Genomic DNA, 23,275 nt, shown 5'->3' with positions numbered 1-23,275 from the left:
GAACATCAACTGTCCTTACAAAGAAAGTCTTGTAGAGGGGGTTACGATTATGTGGGTTGGGGGTGCGGGGGCTGCGCCCCGCGGTACGGTACAGGGTTAATTTTGTAATTTTGTAGAGGGGGTTACGATTATGATGGCTCTGTTCGGACGTTGAGTGGTGTTCGACATATCCCATATTTGAAGAAGAATTTGATTTCTTTGGGCACTTTGCACAAGAATGGTTTTATCCCTAAGGCTGATGAGGATAGGGAAACCATTCGGATTGTTAAAGGTGCTTTGACTGTGATGAAAGGAAAGATGACTGCAGGAAATATTTATAGATTGTTAGAGAGTACCGTTGCAGGTGGAGTTCATTCTGTTGAGTCCTGTGATGATACTACAAAACTATGGCATATGCATCTTGCTCATCTTAGTGAACGTGGTATGACAGAATTACACAAAAGAAATCTGTTGCATGGTGTCAAAAGCTGTAAGCTCGATTTTTGCAAGTATTGTGTTCTTGGTAAATAGACTAAAGTCCGTTTCAAGACTGCGAGGCACACAACTCAAGGGATTCTTGATTATGTGCATTCTTATGTATGGGGGCCTTCTACGACATCGTCTTTGGGTGGATCTAGGTATTATGTTACTTTTATTGATGATTTTTCACGGAAACTTTGGGTGTATTTTTTGAAACAGAAATCTGAAGTTTTTGAGAAGTTCAAGCTGTGGAAAGCTGAGGTAGAAAACTAAACAGGACGAAAAATCAAGTGTTTGCGGTCTGACAATGGTATGGAGTACACAGATTCACAGTTCTTACACTTCTGTAAAGAGCACATGATTAAGAGACATTTTACAGTGCGCAAGACACCACAACAGAATGGTGTTACGGAACAAATGAACAGGTCGTTGAATGAAAGAGCCAGATGTTTGTGGTTGAATGCGGGGCTTCCCAAACACTTCTGGGCCGAGGCTGTTAACATGGCGTGTTATCTTATCAATAGATCGCCAAGGGCATCATTGGATGGGAAATTTGCAGAAGAGGTATGGACTGGTCATGATGTTAGTTTTGTACGGATTTTTGGTTGTCTTGCTTATGTGCATGTACCTGCTGATGAGAGATCCAAACTTGATGCAAAATCGAAGGAGTGCATTTTTTTGGGTTACAAGAAAGGTGTCAAAGGATTCAAGTTCTGGGATCCAGTTGCGAAGAAAATTGTGATCAGTAGAGATGTTGTTTTTGATGAACAATCCATGTTACAACAGAAGAAAGACACGACTGTGGTGGATTTCGAGCAGTTTCCAGTTGAGAAACCAGAAACTTCTCAACCGACTTCTGGTGGTTCCACTACGGATGATTTGCAGGATTATAGTCTCGCCAGAGATAGGGTGAGACGGACGAATATAAAGCCTCTGAGTAAATTGGGTTTTGAAGACTTGGTCTCTTTTGCACTTATTGTTAGCAGTGATGATCCGGTTAATTTTCATGATGATGTTACTAGTCAGGAAAACGACAAGTGGATGGCAGCCATGGTTGAGGAGATGGAGTCTTTGAATCACAATCGTACATGGGAGTTGGTTCACCTTCCTGAGGGTAAAAAGCCGATTGGTTGCAAATGGGTGTATAAGAAGAAACCAGCAGTAACAGAAAAAGAGGGGGAGAAGTTCAAGTTCAAGGCTCGTTTGGTAGCAAAGGGTTTTTCACAGCAGAAAGGAGTTGATTATGATGAAATTTTTTCTCCTGTGGTCAGGCACACTTCAATCCGAGTAGTACTTGCATTTGTGGTCAGTTTGGATTTGCATTTAGAGCAGATGGATGTTAAAACTGCTTTTTTGCATGGTGATTTAGAGGAGCAGATCTACATGCGGCAACCTAAAGGTTTCACTCAACCTGGAAACGAGCATTTAGTTTGCAGATTGAAGAAATCTTTGTACGGGTTGAAACAGTCTCCGAGACAGTGGTATAAATGGTTTGACTCCTATATGATCAAGATTGGCTACAACCGATGTGAGTATGATTGTTGTGTCTATGTTAAGAGCCTTGATGATGGTTCTTTTATTTTTCTATTACTGTATGTTGATGATATGTTGATTGCTGCGAAGAACATGGATGATGTTATCGGTTTGAAAACTTTATTGAGTCAGGAATTTGATATGAAATATTTAGGTGCTGCAAAGAAAATTCTTGGAATGGAAATTTGCAGGGACAGAGACTCAAGGAGACTGTGGCTATCTCAACGGGGTTATGTTGAAAAAATGCTAGAAAGGTTTGCGATGAGCAGTGCAAAACCAGTTAGCACTCCATTGGCGAACCACTTTAAGCTCTCATCAGAACAGTGCCCTAAGACAGATAAGGAAGCTGAAGATATGGCAAAGGTTCCGTATTCTAATGTTGTTGGCTGCTTGATGTATGCAATGGTATGTACTCGTCCTTATTTAGCTCATGCTGTTAGTCAAGTTTGTAAGTACATGTCTAAACCTGGTAAGCAACATTGGGAAGCAGTCAAGTGGATCTTTCGATACTTAAAGGATACTGTGGGACATGGAATTGTTTTTGGTAGTCAACGAGATAATCCTTTGGTTGTAGGATATGTGGATTCAGACTATGTGGGTGACTTGGATAATAGAAGATCTACGACAGGGTATGTTTTTACTCTTGGTGGATGACCTATTTATTGGAAGTCTACTGTTCAATCTGTAGTGGCACTATCTACAACTGAAGCTGAGTACATGGCAGCGGCTGAAGCTGCAAAAGAAGCTTTATGGCTCACTGGTTTAGTGAAGGAGTTAGGTGTTCAGCAAGGTGGAGTCCAGCTGCTTTGCGACAATCAAAGTGGTATTCACTTAGCTAAGAATCATGTATATCGTGCTAGAACTAAGCACATTGATGTACGTTTTCACAAGATCAGAGAGTTGGTTGCATCTGAAGAGATTTTTTTTCAGAAGGTACACACTGATGAGAATGTCGCTGATATGTTCACCAAGCCAGTTACGACAGACAAGTTCAAGCATTGCTTGGACTTGTTGAATGTTTCAAGTTGTTAAAGAACTAAGGTAACCCAACCCACATTGAATGTTTCCTAAGGGGCAGGATATTCGCCAAGGTGGAGATTTGTAAGGTATGGCTCATAAATATACCGGTAAAGAGGACAGGGGATGGAGCGGAGTGAGCGAAGTGAACATCAACTATCATTACAAAGAAAGTCTTGTAGAGGGGGTTACGATTATGTGGGTTGGGGGTGCGGGGGCTGCGCCCCGCGGTATGGTACAAGGTTAATTTTGTAATTATATACCAGGGTTTTCTATTATAAATAGATATGTAACCTAAACCTATGAGAATTGAATAAAATTTTCTAGCGCCGCCTAGGCACCGAGGACGTAAGCACATTGCCGAACCTCATTAAAATTCTTGTGTTCTTTCGTTTACTTTGCCCGATTTATCAACACTAATTAATAATCATTAAAGAGCTAATTACAATTGATCTTCTAACACAAATCGAATTTTCTATCAAACGATTTTTTGGGAATTATTTCTCATTCACCTATAGTCAATTTCAATCATGTTAATGTTATATCTTAAATTTCACATTTTTTACTACTTAATCCAATAAAAAATTAACTAAAATATAAATGAAATATACATTTTTTAGACTAACTACTTCTTAAGTTTCTATTAGTTTTGAATTAAGTAAACTAAGTCCTAATTTCTATTTGTTGGTTTAAATATTTATTAGGTCTTATCATGAAATTGAACAAATTAATTCTCATTTTATTGATTTAAATACTAATTAGATCCTACCATAAAATTAGGCAAATTATGTTTTACATTTTGTTTTTTTTAAATACCGATTAAACTACAATTAATTTTAAAATTAGATCAAATATAACTCAACCTCCTTATGTAACCCCTAAACTCAGCCTATGCGTTACGAATAGATCTAGCGGATTACAATAAAATTTCCAAAACATTTTTTGATTATTTAAAACAGTATTATAAACAACATCTAACAAAAGCACATAGTTAATAACGATAAAAATCCAACGAGTGAATATAAAGCCGTCGCTGACTGAGTAAAATAAAATACATCATAATCCATTTCACAATAAAAATCATAAAAATAAGTATTTCAAAATAAAGGCACATGTCACCTTAAATGAAAGCATTTCAGAAGATAAAAACATTACAACAAAATGTTCTGTAAAAATGTGTCGATACTCCAAGTGTCTGGTCAGGGTGCCTATCCAAAAGTATTTAAAAGGGGAAAAGTTTGAAAAGTGAGCTAGGGAGCTCAGTGTGTTCTAATGGTGAATGTAAAACATAATAGGTAAAATAATCAAAAAGTGTTTCAGTAGGTATTGTAAAAGTCATAGATAAGATGAATTTTAAAACTCATAATTACCCTCCTCCCGCACATCAAAATGCAATTCTCCCATAACTGCATCCATAAGGGCTTACCTTATACCCATTGGGTATAAGAGCCAATCAAAGGGAGCACCTTGGGGCCTAAGAACCTGCCTAAGAAAGTTCTCGGGGCCTCGGAGCCTACCCAAGGGTCGCCTTAGGTCCATAAGGAATTACCAGCTTGATCAGAGCTGAACCTCCATACTCTAGTATCCTACCCAAAATAGTATCTCAATAAAACAGTCCACATAGTAAGCAGTAATTTCATGATCCATAATCGACATAATCATATTTCCAGTGAAAACAAGTAACCATATAACATATATCAACAACCATAGTTCATAAACAATCAACTAGTAAATCAGTAAATTTGTTAATCATAACGTTGAGCTGATAAAATATTCAATAATTCAGTAATTTCAAAAATATCACATTTCAAAATGGATAAAACAATCATATAACACACAATGAACACACCTAGGAAAACAGATCATTCGACAGTCTACTGAGCACCTGACCCGCCACACTCTGCAGTAGTGCTCGAACCTAATTCGTAAATAACTGAGTTAAAATCGAAGTAAAATTTTAATCTAGGTATTCATAGGGTTCACGAGTCATACGAGTAATCAATGGCTCATGAGGTCGAATTGATCGAGAGGAGCTGGGTCGAGCTGTCGAACGGTCAGGAGAGTCTCGAGTACCTTAAAAATAACAATAACTTATATCAGCCATTAACTTTGATTTAATTATTCTTAAATGAAAGACTTTAAGTACATATGCATGCCTGGGTTTAATGGTCAATTTTGATGTTTTTGGGTTCGAATTTGACAAAAATTACTTTGAATTCTGACTCAGGACGTTGAAAAATTTAAAACTTGACTTTTCGAAAAATTTAACTTTTTGGTCAAAGTCAACGCGAGTCAAAGTTAAAGTCAACTCTGGTCAAAGTCAACAATCAAGTCAACGGTCAAGTCAGTGGTCAGTCAAAGTCAATGAGTTGACTAAACTGGGTTGACTCAGCGAATTGACTCAGCTCGAGTCGGTTCGATCTGACTTGACCAGTTCCAGAAGAGTCCTAGACCGGCGAAGGAGCCCCACGCGCACTGTTGGCGCGTGCGGCAACGACGGGGGTCGTTTTGGATGGCCATTTACTCCTGATTCAGCTACACCTCAAATTAAACATTATCAACCCAAAATCACAACAAAAATATGCCAAATTCACCGAAAATCATTCGAAACTTACCCCGACGACGAACAGCGAGGGAGGAAACGGTGAAACAACCCACCAGTTGGGTTACGAGCGCATGGGGATGAGGAGTTCAGTGGTGGCGGTGGTGAGGCGAACCAACGCCTTGAATGATTGGAATCAAGGAAAAATCGAGCGATAGAGTGGATTTTTTGACGATCCCTTTGTGAGCTCCCCCACGACGAACGACGACGAATTCCGGAGCGGGGTTGGAGGGGTTTTGATCTGAGTGAGACAGCGGTCACGATGAGAGTGGCGGTGCGTTGGACGACAGTCGGACGATGGAGAATCGGTGAGGGTCGACGGAGGAAGGCTAGGGATTTAAGGATTAAGAAATTTGGGAATTTGGGGTTTAGGTATTATAACCCAGGCCTTAACATATATATATATTTAATAAAATAAAACACAATAGTGTTTTAGCCTAAATGTCCAAGGCATGGACAACCATACTGCCGGATAAATGTTTGAAACTGTTTAGCCCTAATCCATTTTTTTTATTTTTTCCTTACTGGCCAAAAATGGGTAAATTTAAGATTAAGTCCCTAAACTTCTAACATATTCTAAACTGGGCTACAAGTTTCAAAAACTTGTAATTTTGTCCCTAAATTAACTGAATTAATTTTAATTTTTTTCTTTATTTTATTTTTATTTAAAAATAGGGTTGTGACATCTTAATTTTTAAATTGATGACCTAAAAATAAGTTCGGTAACAAGATAGAAATTAAGTTCATCATTGATTAATTGCTACTATATATATTAAAAATAAACTATTAAAACATTTTATGTAAATACATTTATAATTAACTTGTGATATGAATTAAACTTGTTTTATATTGATAATTTAAGTGTACATTTATTTTGAAATTATTTTAGAAATGAGTTTACAGTTGCATTTTGAAATAATTTAGGTGTATATATATATTTATATATTTTGTTGCCCTCTCGGTTCCAAGGCTTCGCCTTGTATAATCTGAGCCGACTCGCGTTGTACACCTGACTTTGGTGGGTGAGTCTCCCAGCAGAAATTTTCTACATACACAATGACTCGAATTCAATACTTTACTTAAGCGATATCAAATTGTTTGCCACTTGAAGCAACCCCTTTGATTATCACTATTTATATTTAATCACTAGTTATACAGGAATTTATGCTAAAGTCACGAGTAATTTTGGCACTTATTGATATCCCTATAAGATTTTTTCTTGGCATGAAACCAAAAGTTAAGACAAATTTATTTTAGAGAATGAATATATAAGAAATAAGTTTTACTTTCCCCAATAAAAAATGGGGGGAAATACAAAACTATGATGGGTAAGATCAAAGTGTTTTTCATTGCATATATACTGAAGTCGTCAATTCCAAGATGGGAAGGAACGCCTGATAAATTTCATGATTCTTTTTCCCTCGGAGCAGTAAACATGGATTTGGATAACTTGGCTTGGCTAAATAAAAATCTTCATTCCGCACAAACCTGTTACGACCTAATAGATTCCCATTGGAGGCATTCCCATTCCTCCCATGGACGACGGTTGTGGTGGAGCAAAACCTCTTCCCATGCCTGGCATTGATTGTGTCGGTAAGGCTAGAGGTAGCAACTGAGCATACATGTTCTGAAAAAGAAAAATGGACATTTCATAAGATCGTTGAACTCGTCGAAGCTGTTGCTAATCTAAGGAATGGTAGTTATAAGTATTTTTTCGAAATAACGGAGTTGTCATTTCGACATTCCAGGTTGATATAATCCATACCTGTTGTTCAACCACTTCCTTCTTTTCTTGCTCTTTAGCCTTTACTTCCTTTTGAGCCTCGATCTTATCCTTGATAAGTTCATCAACTTTGTCAGTATATTCGCGGATAAACTGGAAAAATAGACTCATAAAAAATAATTCAAAACCCCAAATAAATGTTGATAGATAGGTGAAAGAAGCATCAAAGCAATCACCTACAACAGATACGGAAATGCAAAGTCGATCATATTGTGAATCCAGGCTAGCTCAAGAACAACATATGATCAAATCAAGTCGTACCAAACAAAGAGGCACGATTGCGAAGCATTCCTTCTTGTCCTGGAAAATGATCACCGATATAGAAATTATGTCCAATTCAAAAGAAAACAGCAATACGAAAATAGAAGAAGAACCACCATAGCGCAATAGGAAAGACTGTTAAGAACTTCGACAAATCTGATTTAAGACTTATACTAGCACCCTAAGAGTAACAAGAGGGACAGAGCAAACTAATGTTATTAGGTCTACTAGTTGACCGAGAAGCACTAATTCCATATATAGGAATGAGTTTGAGACTTTGAGTACCTGTTCAATGAAGTAAACAAGTAGCTCCTCGGCAAGTCACGGTCACCAGACTGTGAAGCTGTTTCCATTGCAACTTTGTAATGGTCTTCTTTCTTTGATAAGGCAATGGATTGCTTCCATCTGCCTGCCTTCTTGTATATGTATGCAGCAACTCGCCTCATCTCAAGCAGCTCATTCTCACCAAACTCTATTTCCACCGTCGGAAGAAAGACACGTACCGGAAACTACAACGATCAGTTCAAGGCAAGGGGATTTCAACCAAACCTCAAAACCGATTCTAATCGAAACCCAATAAAGAGCATCATTTCCATATTGTACTGATTTGTTCTAATCATTTTTCTTCTCAACCGTAGGTGTTTCTTTTCTCTTTTTACTTGAAGTTCTTTCTGGTGCTCAGATGGGTACACTTTCTCCACAATTCATTCAATCAGATGTATCAATCATAAAATGCATAAAATAAGTTGGCCTTCTTCATTAAAATGGTGATTAAGAGATGTAGCCCCTTGCATCATGCATAATATATATAATAATCTCTGGAGTGCTAGCATGAAAATGGCTTTAGAAATATTTATTGAATCGGGAAAGACGATCGATATGGTCTTCTAGTGAAGTCGAATTCAAAAGTTGCAGTGTCACATGTCACTAATTCAAGTTTGAGACTACGGACGTTTTAGAATATTTTTATTAATTTTGATAGGTCTGCTCGTTAGTTTGGATGTGTTTGTTTCTCGGCATCGTAATGGTATGGCTGATTTTGTCACAAAAGATGGAAGAAAGAAATCAGATTATGGTGGTAGAAGCATATGACCATGGTATGGGGGTATAGTTTGTTTCACTAGGTGTTTTCTTTGCATTAATTCTATATTGTTGTTAGTGGATTAGTGCTTGTCCTTTTTGGACTTAAATTGTATATTCTAAAAAAAATGTTATCCTGCCAGTGCAAAAAAATAATAAAAATCTTTGCCAACTTTATCATATAATATATGTAATCTATCATTTTTTGGTCACCAAGGCTTTTGTCCCATTCGAAATAAACAATGTAGAGAAAAATTATTTGGATTTAAATCTCAATACAAAATCTAAAACCAGATATAGTCAAAGATGCTTTTGTCGAGAAAGAAATAAATAGAAGGCTTAATCATGAAATAAGTGTCTAAAAACAGCATAGTTTGGATACTTATTTTATAATTAAGTCTAAATAAAAAGTAAAAGTAAGCACGCATGCACTAGCACCATGTAACTTGAACAAATAACTAGTGTAAACAACTTGGTTGCTTTCTGCTTCTTCCTGATTCTCTGCTCGTTTGAATATGAAGAAATCAAACTCTAAAGCTCATTAATCTCTTGCTTTGGATATCCAAAATAGGAGGTATGCTTTGTTTAACACTCTGCTTCGATTATTTTCATCTTTGATTATCATATTTACTCCACTGTTTCAACTATGCATTTCGTTATTGAATATGTCTTTGTTTTTTTTCTTTTACTCAGCAGCGAGTGTTATGTTGCTAAGGATTTACTTCCGGTCGCTCTATAGTTTGTTTTGCTTCTTATTGACTTTTCAAGGGAAAACATGGACGTTCCTGTTTCCATTGTTGGATCTCTTGTTTCCAAAGCACGACAACTTAGTTACTTATTCAAGCCCAGGAGCAAGTTTCTGAACCTCCGGAGTAAAGTTCAAGACCTGAAGGATGCAAGAGAAAGGGTGCAACAATCTGTTGACTAGGCTAACAGGGAGGGGCTGGTGATTTTTTATTATGTTCAAAGGTGGTTGACAGTGGCCAATGAGAAAATCTCCCAGGAGGCTGCAACACAATTGCAGGAGGATGAAGAGAAAGCAATGAAGAGGTGTTTCTCTAGCTTGTTTCCTGATTTCAAGTCCCGTTATCAGCTTAGCAGGAAAGCGGACATGGAGGCTGACGCTATAGCTCAACTCTTGATTGAAAAGGATGTTGGAAAAATAATGGTTTAATTAAATAAAATTGATAATATTTATAATAAGTCATGTATCTTGGTGAATAGACTTATTATAATGTAATGTCACTTGATGAATGTACTTAATTTTTAGTTGCATCCATTCAATTATACTTATTATCTTTTCAACAATTATTTTAATGAAATGTTTTTACTATTCATCAAAAGATCCTAACTTTTTGATTCATATCCCCTCACCAATAAATAGGATAGTTGAGGGACAATCTTAGACACAACTTTGAGAGACAACTTTGAGACACAATTCTCAAAGTTGAATTAGGAAATCACTTAGAAAATTCCTTTCAAATTCGTTCTTTCCGGTGATAGAGAAAGACAAGATTGTGTTTGACTGATCACTACAGTTGTGCTTACTGTTGTGATCGTTTGTTGTTGTATCCTGGGAGACCGACGTCCAACGCTACTCAAAGCACTTAGGAGAGGACGAATCTGTCTTAAGGAAATTGTTCATAGAGACCTCAACAAAATTCTTCTTCGATTTATATTACTCTACTCATCCGATTCAGTGTCTAAATATGAGTAAACCAATTTCTTGCATCTACTTTAAGTTTTTTTTATTTTGCATTGTTTGATTATATAATAATATTTATTATTATTATTTTATCTCGAATGAACAATTTTTGTAACAATCTTAATACATATTTTAATATTTTTTTATAATCCAAGGCAAACTCCATTTCTTCGAGTTTAATGATCATTTGTTAGTTCATACCATGAAGATTCCAAGGCAAGGAGAAGCTCCACGTAAATGCTAAAAAAACATATTTGTATATTAAGGCATGTTGGACACAAAAATTGAGTCCATCAAATTTTGTGTATTTATAGTTCTTGGTGTGGATGTTCTTTTTCAAGCGTGATAAAAGAATCTTGTTGGAGTTTTGGAATCAATTTCAAATTGAAGAAAGACAAAACAAATATATTGTTGTCCACGACTACATTTGCCAAGTGAAGAAAGAATGGACAAACTAGTGATTTGAATTACTCTCCTTTGAATTAAAGTTGAATCGTGATGGACATGAAAAGATTTATATCTCTAAGGAAAGGTAACTTCTTTTCCTAACCATTTCCAAGAAAGACAACACCTTTTCATTTGAATCCATATACATATATTTATGTTTTGGGTTGTTGTGGATAAATCCAAACAAATTACCAATACATACTAATGAAGTAAATTTCACTCTTTATTGAGTTTATCGCTCAATTTGACTAGCCATTTTTAATGGCTAATAATTGTGTAGACACTCATTTTCGTCTGAGTTTCTTTTATTATATCATATTATATATTATATATTATATATTATTTTATATAGTATATATTTTATGGTATGGTATTATATATATATAGTATAATATTTATATAGTATGTATTATTATATAATATTTATATAGTATATAATTTATATTATATTATATATATTATAGTATATGTATTTATATATATTATATATTATATATTATAGTAGTATTATGTTATTATATATTATATATATTATATATAGTACAATATATATTATATATATTAAATATTAAATATTACTATTATAATTATAATATATATTTATATATATTTGTTATATATTATATATTAAAGTGCATATATTTATATTATAGTTATATTATTACCTTATATGTATTTATTATATTATATTTACATTATTTATTTATTTATTTAATTATTATTTCAGATCCAAGTCCAGTCCAAGTCCTAGCAAGGGTATGAGCCCAACCGAGCAAGTAGGCCAGACCCAACAAGCAAGCCCGGTTAGGGGTAGGCCTGATCCAGCCCAATAAGCCCATCTCTCTGACCCAGTAGTGGGTTAGGGTTTGGTAAACCCTAAAATATCAAGGGTACCACACGAGGAGATCAAGCAGCGCGCGTGGAGGCCACGGGCTAGCAGGGTTCAAGAATCGGCCGAGATTTTCGGCATGTGAAACTGGAAAACCACGAAATCAGAGAAAAATTCAAATAAAATTGAAAGGGAAAACTTCCCCTATTTTCCAGCAACAACATGCTGAGAAAATCGGCCACACTCAAAGTCCCGACAGAATCGAGATTACAACAAACTGATTCAATATTTTCGAGTGCTATAAAAGCCCCCGGTGAAGCTAAGTGACGGAAGGAAAAGAAAAATATGAAGAATATCGAGCACAAATTGTAAAAAAAACAAAAAAAAAAGCCAACCAAATATCGAAACACCAAGCAAAGCCAAACAAAGCATTCTCGCAAGCAAAAAAAAAAAGCAGCGTTAGTCTTGGCTCGGGAAGGAAACGACCATCGAAAGTTGAAAAGGTTCACCGGAAAAGGTAAAATTTGAACCTAAAAATGTAGATTTACGTCGATTGGGGTCTTTTTAGGGGTGAATGGGCTTTGATTTCATACTCACGGGGTCGGGAAGAGTATTTTGGTTGATATTGTTTTTTTCGGCCACCGGTGGTGGTGGCCGGAGCGACGATTGACGGCGTCGAGGCTATGTCGGTGATTGGCCGGTACTAGGCCGGTTGGGGGAGGTTGAGAGAAATGAGAGAAGGGGGAGTGTTTAATATGTAAAATGTGATAAAATGAATTTTTTTTAGGATTTTAGGGCTATTTATAGGGAGGGCCTTAGTGCAATTATGAAATAGTTTAATTATTTTCGCAGTCCATGTAGTTTTGATGCGTAATTCATTTTGGTTACCTATTGTAAATTTTCCTTGAATTTTGAATTAATTCAATTTAATCCCTATTTAAATTTCTTATATTTTGCAAATTGACCCCCTAAATTTTATTTTTTCCTTGCAACTTTCAATTAACATCAATTTTATCCTTGAATTTTAATTCTTTTCAATTTAATCCTTTTTAATTTGAATTCTCTTTTAATTCTTTTATTTATTTAATATTTTTTTATTTTAATTTATTTTATGGTTTAATATTATTTGATTTATTTTTAGGGCATTTTTAACTCGTCAAAGGTAAGTAATTCGAATCGAATATTTAAATTTAAATTTTAACTTTTAATTTTTGCAATTAAGACAATCGAGAAATCAAATTGGTATCGAAAGGGTAGTAAAAGGGTGCTAATCCTTCCCTGATTGTAATCGACTCTCGAATTCGACAAATTTCTGGTAAGTTGTAGATTAGATAACGGTAAGTTATGGTATCCAATTGACCAAATTAAAATGATTGGTGACGACTCCAACACACATATATTTAAGTCGAAACCCGATTCCAGGACCACCCGAAGGACGGTTACGATAGCTTGGCGACTCCGCTGGGGACAGGTAAGAGAGTCAGGCCAAAATTGATTTTCGGTTGTCTTCTTAAGCAAAAATTGTGAGTTTGGATTATAATTTATCCTTTCGATCCTTGTTATTTACCTTTGATTGTTATTTTTCAAATAAATATTTGTACTGATGTTTTTTAATGATTTCAACTTTTCAAAAATCATTCATCTCAGGCTATATTCCCGAGCTCCAAACCCTTTTTAAGTGGGGCTGAAAGCGATGCCTTTGTGGTAATTTATTCTCCATGTAGGCCTAGCAAGTAACCTTTGGGATTCATATACCTTATGTCCTCATGTGAATTTATTCTCCGTACAGACATAACGGAATGTATCCTCTCGAGTTTAACACGGTTCACATGAGCCTGTGATGGGCTTAGGACTGAGGGTCTGGCAGGCCTAAGGGGGCACCAGCAAGGGGAACTTGGGTACCTCTTTTAGAACCAAACCGTGATGCTGCAAGGAATTAGAGCCCGCCCCAAAACTTTATTTCAAAACATATAATGCTTGATTTATTTCTTGCTTTATTTTCTGTTCAAAGCATACGAACTAGAAATATATGCGGTTAGGATTTGTTCAAGAAAATAACATGCGGGATAGAGATCATGTCTGGGTAGGAACAAAAGCATGTGGGGTAAATATCTTATGGGGTAGAAATTTTTACTTTTTATGTTGATTATTATTATTTTACTAACATGTTGCCTTTTTTTTGTTTTTCTTTCCATTTTTTCATTTGCATCATTTAAGAGAGGTGTTGATCTACAAAAGTGTTCGTTAAAACCCAAATAGTTTGCATTAATGGAAAAATGGGTTATAATGAAAGAGGTTAAAAATGTAGAAGTACGGTTACGGTCAAAAAGGACTCTAAAGGAAAAAAGATACAGTCTGCAAGACGACTATGTGTCAGACCTGGCTAGCTACGCTTCCATTTGCCTCAAACATAATGATACTCAGGAGTTGCGGAGCATTTGGGATAGTTGGAAAACTAAAAGAAAGAAGAAGTTTTGCCAACGATACGATGATATCACGCACTTTCTCTATGTTAAGATAGACGAACCTTTAATTTGAGCTCTGGTGTAATTTTAGAACCCATAATACAACTATTTTACATTAAACAAAGGGGACATGGTTCCTACAAATAAGGAGTATACCACCATGTTACACTACGAAGGAATCAGAATGGATCGGGTCTTTATTAAATATATCAAAAGTCAAGCTTTCAAGAATGGGCTGGCAAAGGTCAGGGGTTGATGAAAAATGGGTAACTGACCGGATTCAACACAAGGGTAAAGGAGAAGGAATTGATTGGGCTCACATCAATCAATTAATTAATAATCATCCTAATGAATGGAAGGTGATCGATCTTTTTGCACTAGGTATCTATGGCATGGTTATCTTCCCAAAAACTTTGGAATACATTGAAGCAGTTGTGGTGGAATTATTCGAGCAGTTGCCTAAGCGAGTGAACCCTGCACCAGCAATTCTAGCTGAAACCTTCTGCTCACTAAACCATTGTAGGAGGATTGGTAGATGACGTTTTATAGGATGCACGCAGTTACTTTAGGTTTGTATTCATAACCATTTTTTGAAAACTAATGGGGTTTCTTATCGCCGGTTCAACATATCATATTCACCTTTGGAAGAATTCCTTACACAAAAATGGAGGAAAAATGGACGAAGGTATCTATGCACCTCCAAGACAAAGACATCATATGGAGAGCCCCTTGGCTGACTCATAGTGACATTCTGTATCGGTGTGGAGATTCAGGAACAATAATACTACTTGGGTTATGGGGAGGAGTCGGTTATTCTCTGCTTTTAGCACTTCAACAGTATGGGACACGTCAGTTTATTCCATTCACACGTAAGATATCTGGATTCGAGTTCGCATATCATGAAGATAATTACAAGAAGAATGTCAAAGATATAGTTGAGTCATAGAAGAAGATATTTCGTACAGATGTTGTGGCTGCCAAAGACATGCTTACTCCAGACTATATGGGATGGAGGAAGTCGAGGAAAATGACATTATTCCCATACCAGTTCATGAGGATGCTCGGACCATTGAAGAACATCTTAAACAAGTTCCCTCTGAGCTAGAAATAGCAAATAAGAAATTTGAATCTGAAAAAGAGGAACTGAAACAAAGATTGAGAGAATTAGAAGATGAAAAGTTCCAATGTAAGCTAGACACTGATACTCAAAAGGGACAAGCAGATAGATTAGAAAAGGAACATAAGAAAGTGTGCTTTTAGTTAGAAGACTTGAGAAAAGGATATCAAGAACAAGTTCAGAAATACCAGCTTGAAAAGATCTTCTGAGTATTGGAAAGATGAAGCCGACAACCTAAAAAGGAAATTTGAAGGACAAGATGATAGTGAAGCACTGAAAAACCAATTAAGAGCTTCCCAAAGACAGTTATCAGAAAGTCATCACCAAAACAAGTGGTTGAAGACCAAGGTAACTGATCTCAAAAAGTCCTTTCAAAAGCAACAGGAACAGGATGGCAAAACTATAGTTGAACTGGAGGTCATCGTGGACAAATTCAAGAATCAGGCAAATGAACTCCAAATAATTCCCTTTGACGGATGGAACCAGTGGCATTTCCATTGGGAGCAGGCTCAATAAAGGGTAAAAGCTAGAGATGCAGTCATTCAGGACTTCCTAGAGCAGGTATAGAAAGCGACACACCACTTTCATGGTTTTGCAAGAGAAACTAAGGTAGTTCGATAAGGTATTTAGCCAGTGACAGAAGAAGCAAGAAGACTTTTCAACTTATTAGAAGTCGTTTGAGGTCAAGAAGATCTAGCTAGAATGTACCTTTGAATTGTTTTTAGTCTCTCAGAAATAACACTTTTGTCCCAATAAAGACTATTTATAATAACATATACGTTTTGGATCAATGCCTCAAAAATTTCATGTATCATTCATATTTGCATTTTCATTTCTTTATATTCAAATTAACTAACAAAAAATGTCTCATCAAAAAAGGAAACAAACACTGGACACACCTCATCCTCATAATACCATTACAAAGAAAAAGAAGATGGAAACAAAGATTGATCAACTTGAGGAAAACATGCTTAGACTACAAAAAGAGCTTGTGGAGAAAATAAGTCAGAATCAAAAAAATACCTTGGATTCCATCACTAGGAACCAATATTCATTGGTTGACTAGATTGGTTCAAGGTTGTCTGGCCTGAATCAAATGAATGCTCCTAGGCAGGGGCATCTGAAGGGGTGGTTGTACCACCTACTCCACAGTTGGTTATCTCACCTGGAATCTTTCCAGGACTTCAAGGGGATTCATCTACTACAAAAGCACAAGCCTCTGTAACCAACCCTCAAAATAATCCAGATGATTACCGTATTTCAGATTTTGATGAGGAAGCCAAAGCAAAAAAATGGAAGAAAATATCAAGCAGTTGAAGATCAAATTAAGACAGTTAGAGGAGAGGACAATTATTATGGAGTTGACGCTATGGTGCTAAGTTTGGTCCCAGATTTGATTATTCCTCCTAAGTTTAAAGTCCCAGATTTCGAGAAGTTTGACGTGAATAATTTCCCCTCAGCTCATATTACCATGTGCTGTCGAAAAATGACAGGATATGTCAGGAATGACCAGCTCCTGATTCACTATTTCCAGGAGAGTCTGACAGGTTCAACCATCCGGTGGTACAATCAACTGAACCGTTCTCACATCAGGACATGGAAAGATCTTACCAAGTCATTCTTGGAGCAATACAAGCATGTAAATGACATGAGACCAGATCGTGTTATGATGCAAAGTATGGAGTAGAAGCATAACAAAAGTTTTAGGCAGTATGCACAGTGATGGAGGTATTTAGCCGTGCAGGTTCATTCACCTCTAGATGAGAAAGAAACAAGGAAGCTCGTCCTACACACTTTGAAGGCTCCCTTCTTTGGGCATAAAGCCAGAAAAGATAGAATGAGGTGAGTCGAGTAAAAGACCTCCCATGAAGAAGAGAGAAGAAGAGATCAACAACATCAACACTTACAACACCGATAAAAATGTTACGATCTCTAAATCCAAACCAACTACATCTGTACCATCAGGTACTTCTAGATAGGATTTGAGGGAACCAAGGAAAGAAAGATAAAAAGAGCATTTTAATCCTATTCCCATGACATATAAGGAGCTTTATCAACAGTTTTTTGACACACATGTGGTGTCACCATATCCAGTAGAACCTCTAAAGCCCCCATACCCTAGGTGGTATGATGAAAACGCACATTGTGAGTATCGTGATAGTGTCCCGGGACATGCTATTAAGAACTACCTCGCCTTTAAAAGAATTCTTCAGAGAATGCGCAACAAGAACTGGATTCATTTCTATAATTCAGAATCATCCAAGGTTGCACAGAACCCTCTGCCTAACCACCAAGAAAATGGGGTAAATGCAATCGCCGAGAAGAAAGGCAAGAAGGTCAATACTAGAGTTTCCGAAGTGAAGTCACCTCTGGCTTGTGTATGGAGACAAATGATAAATGTGGGGGTTTTTTCACCGCACCCTAGCACATCAGATTGCAAAGATGATAGTCATTGTTGTTATCACAACAATGACGGACATGATATGCAAGAATGTGTTGAATTTAGAGCCTTGATCTAACTAATGATGGACAGAAGATAGATGTAATTTTACGAGGAAAGAAATGATGCTCCATAAGCCGATGTTTGTGCTGCTGGAGATTCATCTGAAAAAAATATATGGCACAAGCCACCCTTTGATAATCACCCCTCAGGCGAGGATGGCAAACAATTCACCGAAAAAAGTGGTGATTGTAGCACCAAGACCTTTCCCTTATAAAGATAGCATACAAGTGCCTTGGAAGTATGAATGCCAAGTGAGCTCTTTGAAGAACTATGTCAATGAAGTGGGGTATTCTATTGGGAAGTGCTACTCCAAAAAGTCTAACTCACCCCATAGAATGCTTGATCCAATCAAAGGGGATGAGCCAGCAGTGAATGAGACAATAAAAAAAGAAGAAGCGGTTGAGTTCTTAAAGTTTCTAAAGCATATAGAATACATCGTTGTGGAACGGTTACATAGCTTACCAGCTCGCATCTCAATGATGGCTTTACTACTGATTTCAGAGGCACACATGGAAGCACTACTGAAGGTCCTGAATCAAACATTTTTTCCAAAAGATGTACCAGTTAATAAGTTGGACAGACTGGTTAATAATATCAAAGCTGATAATCTTATCTCATTTTCTGATGATGGGATCTCGTCTAGGGAAAGAGGTCGGGCCAAAGTATTACACATTACCACTCATTGTAAGGGGCATGCTTTACCAAGTGTGCTAATTTACAATGGTTCTGCCCTTAATGTAATGCTTTTGGTCACCCTTAAAAGGATACCAATGGATACCTCCCACATGAGAACATGCCAAAGTGTTGTTCGAGCATTTGATGAGACGAAAATGGAGGTTCTTGGTAAAATTGAAGTACCATTAACCATTGGGCCTGCCACTTATAACATAGAATTTATGGTGATAGACATTATGCCTTTATATAATTTCCTTTTAGGAAGGCCATGGATTCATCAAGCTGGGGCAGTACCATCAAAACTCCACCAGAAAGTCAAGTTTGTTATTAACAGGGCTCTTGTAATCATCAATGTTGAAGAAGACATAGTGGCAAGCGTGACCACCGATGCCCCTTACATTGATGTGAACGAGGAAGCCTTGGAGTGTTCATTTCATTCACTATAGTTTGTCAACGCCACCTTCGTGGCTGAATGAGGTAAGATTTCCAAGCCTATACTCTCATAATACACCAAGATGGAAATCAAGCAAACTTTGGGGAGAGGTGCAAGGTTAAGAAGAGGGTTCAGAAGCTCTCTGTAAAGAAGAATTAACCCTATTTTGCCTATTGCCAAACTGGATCAGTTTGGGTTAGGATATCAATCGAGAGCAAAAAAGGAAGGAGATTCAAATGTGCCAAAAAAAAGGGCAAGATTGACTGGGGAAGAAATTCAATGGGAACCAATGGTTTTTCCACCTCTTCACAATACATTCAGGTCTGGTGGTTATGTGTTTGAAGGAGAAACGATGATGGCTTTACCCTATCTAGAGAAAGCTCTGAAAAACTTGAGTATCAATGCCATAACAACAGATGACGCTGAGGATGTTGATAGATCTAGAATATGTCCATTATCATCGGGGTTCGTACTTAACAACTGGACTGCTGAAGAATTACTTGTGGTTTTCAAATCTCTTTCAGAGTAATACTCAAACTTTCCCTACTTGCCTATACCCGGGGCAATAGGTTATCTTTTGTAAGGGTTGATGAACTGTTTATATTTCAATAAAGGTTGCAATTTTCCTTTCTAGCAAACATTTCTTCCTTTCATTATTCTTATATATATATATATATATATATATATATATATATATATATATATATATAATATTTGTTTATACGTTATATGTGGGATATTTTTCCTCTCACATATATATATTCAAAACAAGAGTGCCAAACAGTTAGGACTGGAACTAGACAAGGACCCAAGCGTTGACGTGCGAGCATCCGAGTTATACGACCGACTGAAGAAAACCAAGAAGGTTCTTGTAATCTTGGATGATGTATAGGAGAAATAGAAAGTGGACACACTTGGAATTCCTTCAGCATGCCAACACAACGGATGCAAGATATTGATGAAATCTAGGAGCCTTTATGTGTTAAAAAGGATGGATTCTCATCCAAACATTCCAATTGAAACATTGAAAGAATATGAAACTTGGAACATGTTCAAGAAAATGGCAAGTCATGTTGTTGAAAGCTCTGACATACGATCTATAGAAGTTGAGGTTGCTAAAAATGTGCAGGACTACCAATCGATGTAGAAACAATTGCAATGGCTTTAAAGTCTAAGGAGAATTTGTTTGAATGGAGGGATTCTTTGCAATAACTAAGTAAGCCCTCTGAAAGAAACTTAAAAGGCATACCAGCAGGTGCATATTCAGCTATAGAGTTGAGTTATAAGTTTAAAGAATGTGAAGAACGTGGTCCAATATTTTTACTCTATAGCATAATGCATCGTAACGCTGCCGTGGTGGAATTTTTGAGATATGTTATTGGTTTGGGTTTTATCCATGATGTTAACACAATGGAAGAGAGTCAAGATAGTGTATTGACATTGGTAAACAATCTCACGCCGTCTTATTTGTTACTCGAAAATTCTCACCCAAACTATTTTGACATGCACGATGTGGTTCGAGATGTCGCCAAGTCCATAGCTTCAACGGATCGACGTTGGCTAGCTTTATTCAAAGAGTGGCCAGATGGGGAGAAAATAGAAAAAATCCAACTGGTAAGATTACAAAATGTCAAGGTTAATGAGCTTCTTAATCATGAATTAGAATGTCCAAACCTTACCTATCTCTCAATCGGTATGAATTATCGGCGTCCTTCTAAAATTTCAAATACCTTTTTAAGGGGATGCAAAGACTCAAAGTCTTGGAATTCATCGAAACACATTTTACATCCTTGCCTTCCTCCATTGATTCTTTGAAAACTCTCTCTACATTGCGTTTGATAGATTGTGATTTAGAAGATATAGTCATCTTAGGGGAGTTAGGAAATTTATAAATCCTTGACCTCCTTAGATCTACAATGAAAATGCTACCAAAGGAGATTAGACAGTTGACCAGACTAAAATTGCTAGACTTGAGTGGTTGTTTTTATCTTAAAGTAATATCACCAAATGTACTGACAAAATTATCTAAATTAGAAGAACTATACATATACGATGGGTTTGACAAATGTGAGGTTGAGGGAATTGAGAATCCAAGAAACAATGCTAGTCTTGTTGAGTTAAGACATTTGTCTTGTCTAACCACTTTTGAAGTACATAATCCTGCCCTTTCTTGGAGGAGTTGTACTTGGAAAAAGTAGGAGGTATTGAGAACATATGGCATCTTGATGATCAGCTTCCATTAATATCTTTTGGTGTTCAAAGTTTAACACGTTTGATAATATACAATTGATATAAGTTGAAGTACGTATTTACTTCTTCCTTGCTTAAAAGCTTTGTGCATCCGAAACACTTTTGGTTTCTAATTGTGATGAAATGGAAAGGGTGACAGAGGGAATTTATGCATCAACATAAGAATAAAGGATTAGCGGCAACATAAGGGTGTTTCCTAAGCTTCACTCTCTGCATCTCAGATGGGTTTCAAAATTGAAAAGATTTTGCTGTGAAATTAATTCAATTGAATTTCCATAACTATAGAGTTTAGAAATAAGAGAATTTCTAGATTTGAAGAAATTTCCTTTTGCTATTGGAAATAGTATAGTAGAGTTGTCACATCATCTCTCCAATGAAAAGGTATGTTTTTAGAGTTAAAAGTTAAATGATAAATTACAAATTTCATCACTGAACTTTACTCTCTCCTATTTTGTTCACTGAAATTTAAAAGTTTTCAATTTCCTCACTAAACTTAATACATTGGGTTTTTTTGGCCACTGAACTTTACTCTCTCTCCTATTTTGGTCACTCTGCCGTTAAATAGTTAATGGCGTTAAAAACGATGCTGTTTGAAAAAATAATTTTTTTTGTCAAAACAACATCATTTTTCATTTAAATAACAGCTCATTTTAATGTCGTTAACTATTTAACGGCCGAGTGACCAAAAAATCCAATGTATTTAGTTCACTGAGCAAATTGAAAAGATTTAAAGTACAATGAGTGAAATAGGAGAGATAGTAAAATTCAGTTATCAATTTTTTAATTTAGCCAAAGTTTAAAATTATTTTGAATGTTGGATGAATGATGACGAGATTTATGAGAAAAATGAAAATGAAAATATAAAAGATCATGTATATAGTTGTAGCAACAACCTATTCCCTTAACTTGAGTTCTTTTCATGCAATGTTTTCTTTTATTCTCTATGATAAATACTTAACTGATACATTCAAATAAATTGTGCACGTAGATAATATTTCCTGTGTTAGAGGAATTGCAAATTTTAAACATGAATAACTTGGAGAGGTTATGGCCTAGCCAACTTGTTGAACATTCCTTTTTCAATCTAACTTCCATTTATTTGACCAAATGTCCTAAACTATTGGATGTTCTTCCGTTGATTATGTTGACAAAACTTTAAAGACTTAACACCTTGAGAGTATGGGATTGTGAATTCGTCGAAGAAATCATATTTGAATATCAACCCTAAGAAGAAGGCAACAATGGTGAATTGACATCACTTTGTGACCCAATTTCCTCACAATCCATTCAATCGGATGTTGTTACATTTGAATTTTTTAATTTAACGCCCTTGGAACTCTATTCCTTTCCAAATCTAAAGATTATCCATCACAAAATGGTTAATATAAATTGGCCTTCATTGAAAGAGATGAAAGAATGTGACAAAGTGAAGACATTCTTTGTTTCTCAAGAAACAAGTGGGAACACTAGTCATCGTCCCCTATTTTGGGTGACTGAGGTATCATCGTAATTCCCAGACTAAACATTTATTTTATTTGATCTACTTCCAATTTTCAGACTATTTATGGGTAACCTATATGATTGATCACTTTCATTTTTATTTAATTAAGATATGACCATTGAGGGTTAACTGTCGTTAGAACTTTAACAGATTATTTACGTGGTACAATGGAGTTATAAAATTAAAAAGGGTAAACTACACAAATGGTCACTAAAATTTGAGTAAGTTTTTTGTTTACCCCATTGAAGTTTCAAAAATAATAATTTGGTCACTAAAATATCAAATAGGTCCTTGAACAATAATTTTATATCTAATTTATTCCAAAAGCTTTCTAAATTTTTGTTTATTATTCGAAATATTCAATTTCCTCATGTCTAAAAAGTTAGTTTCTAAGTTTTATTTTTAAATTCATTGTTCAAGGATCTATTTTATGTCTTAGTGATCAATTTGTTACTTTTGAAACTTTAGTGGGGAAAACAAAAATTTACTAAAACATTTATAACCATTTTTGTAGTTTACTCTTTTTAATTTTATAAATTTATTGTGTCATGACAGTAATTCGTTAAAAGTCTAACGACAGTTAATCCTCATTGACCACATCTTAATTAAATAGAA

General features: G+C 35.9%; 1 pseudogene; it reads right to left on the bottom strand.

Annotated features, from left to right (window-relative positions):
* Positions 1-7,109: 7,109 nt before the first annotated feature.
* LOC120170078 lies at positions 7,110-8,251 on the bottom strand (annotated as a pseudogene).
* Between the last annotated feature and the right edge of the window lie 15,024 nt (positions 8,252-23,275).

This window comes from Hibiscus syriacus, unplaced genomic scaffold, assembly GCF_006381635.1.
Source record: "Hibiscus syriacus cultivar Baekdansim isolate YM2019G1 unplaced genomic scaffold, ASM638163v2 tig00111772_pilon, whole genome shotgun sequence".
In the NCBI taxonomy this organism is placed as follows: domain Eukaryota; kingdom Viridiplantae; phylum Streptophyta; class Magnoliopsida; order Malvales; family Malvaceae; genus Hibiscus; species Hibiscus syriacus.
The sequence above is the reverse complement of the archived record's forward strand: the minus strand, read 5'-3'. Positions and strand labels throughout refer to the sequence as shown.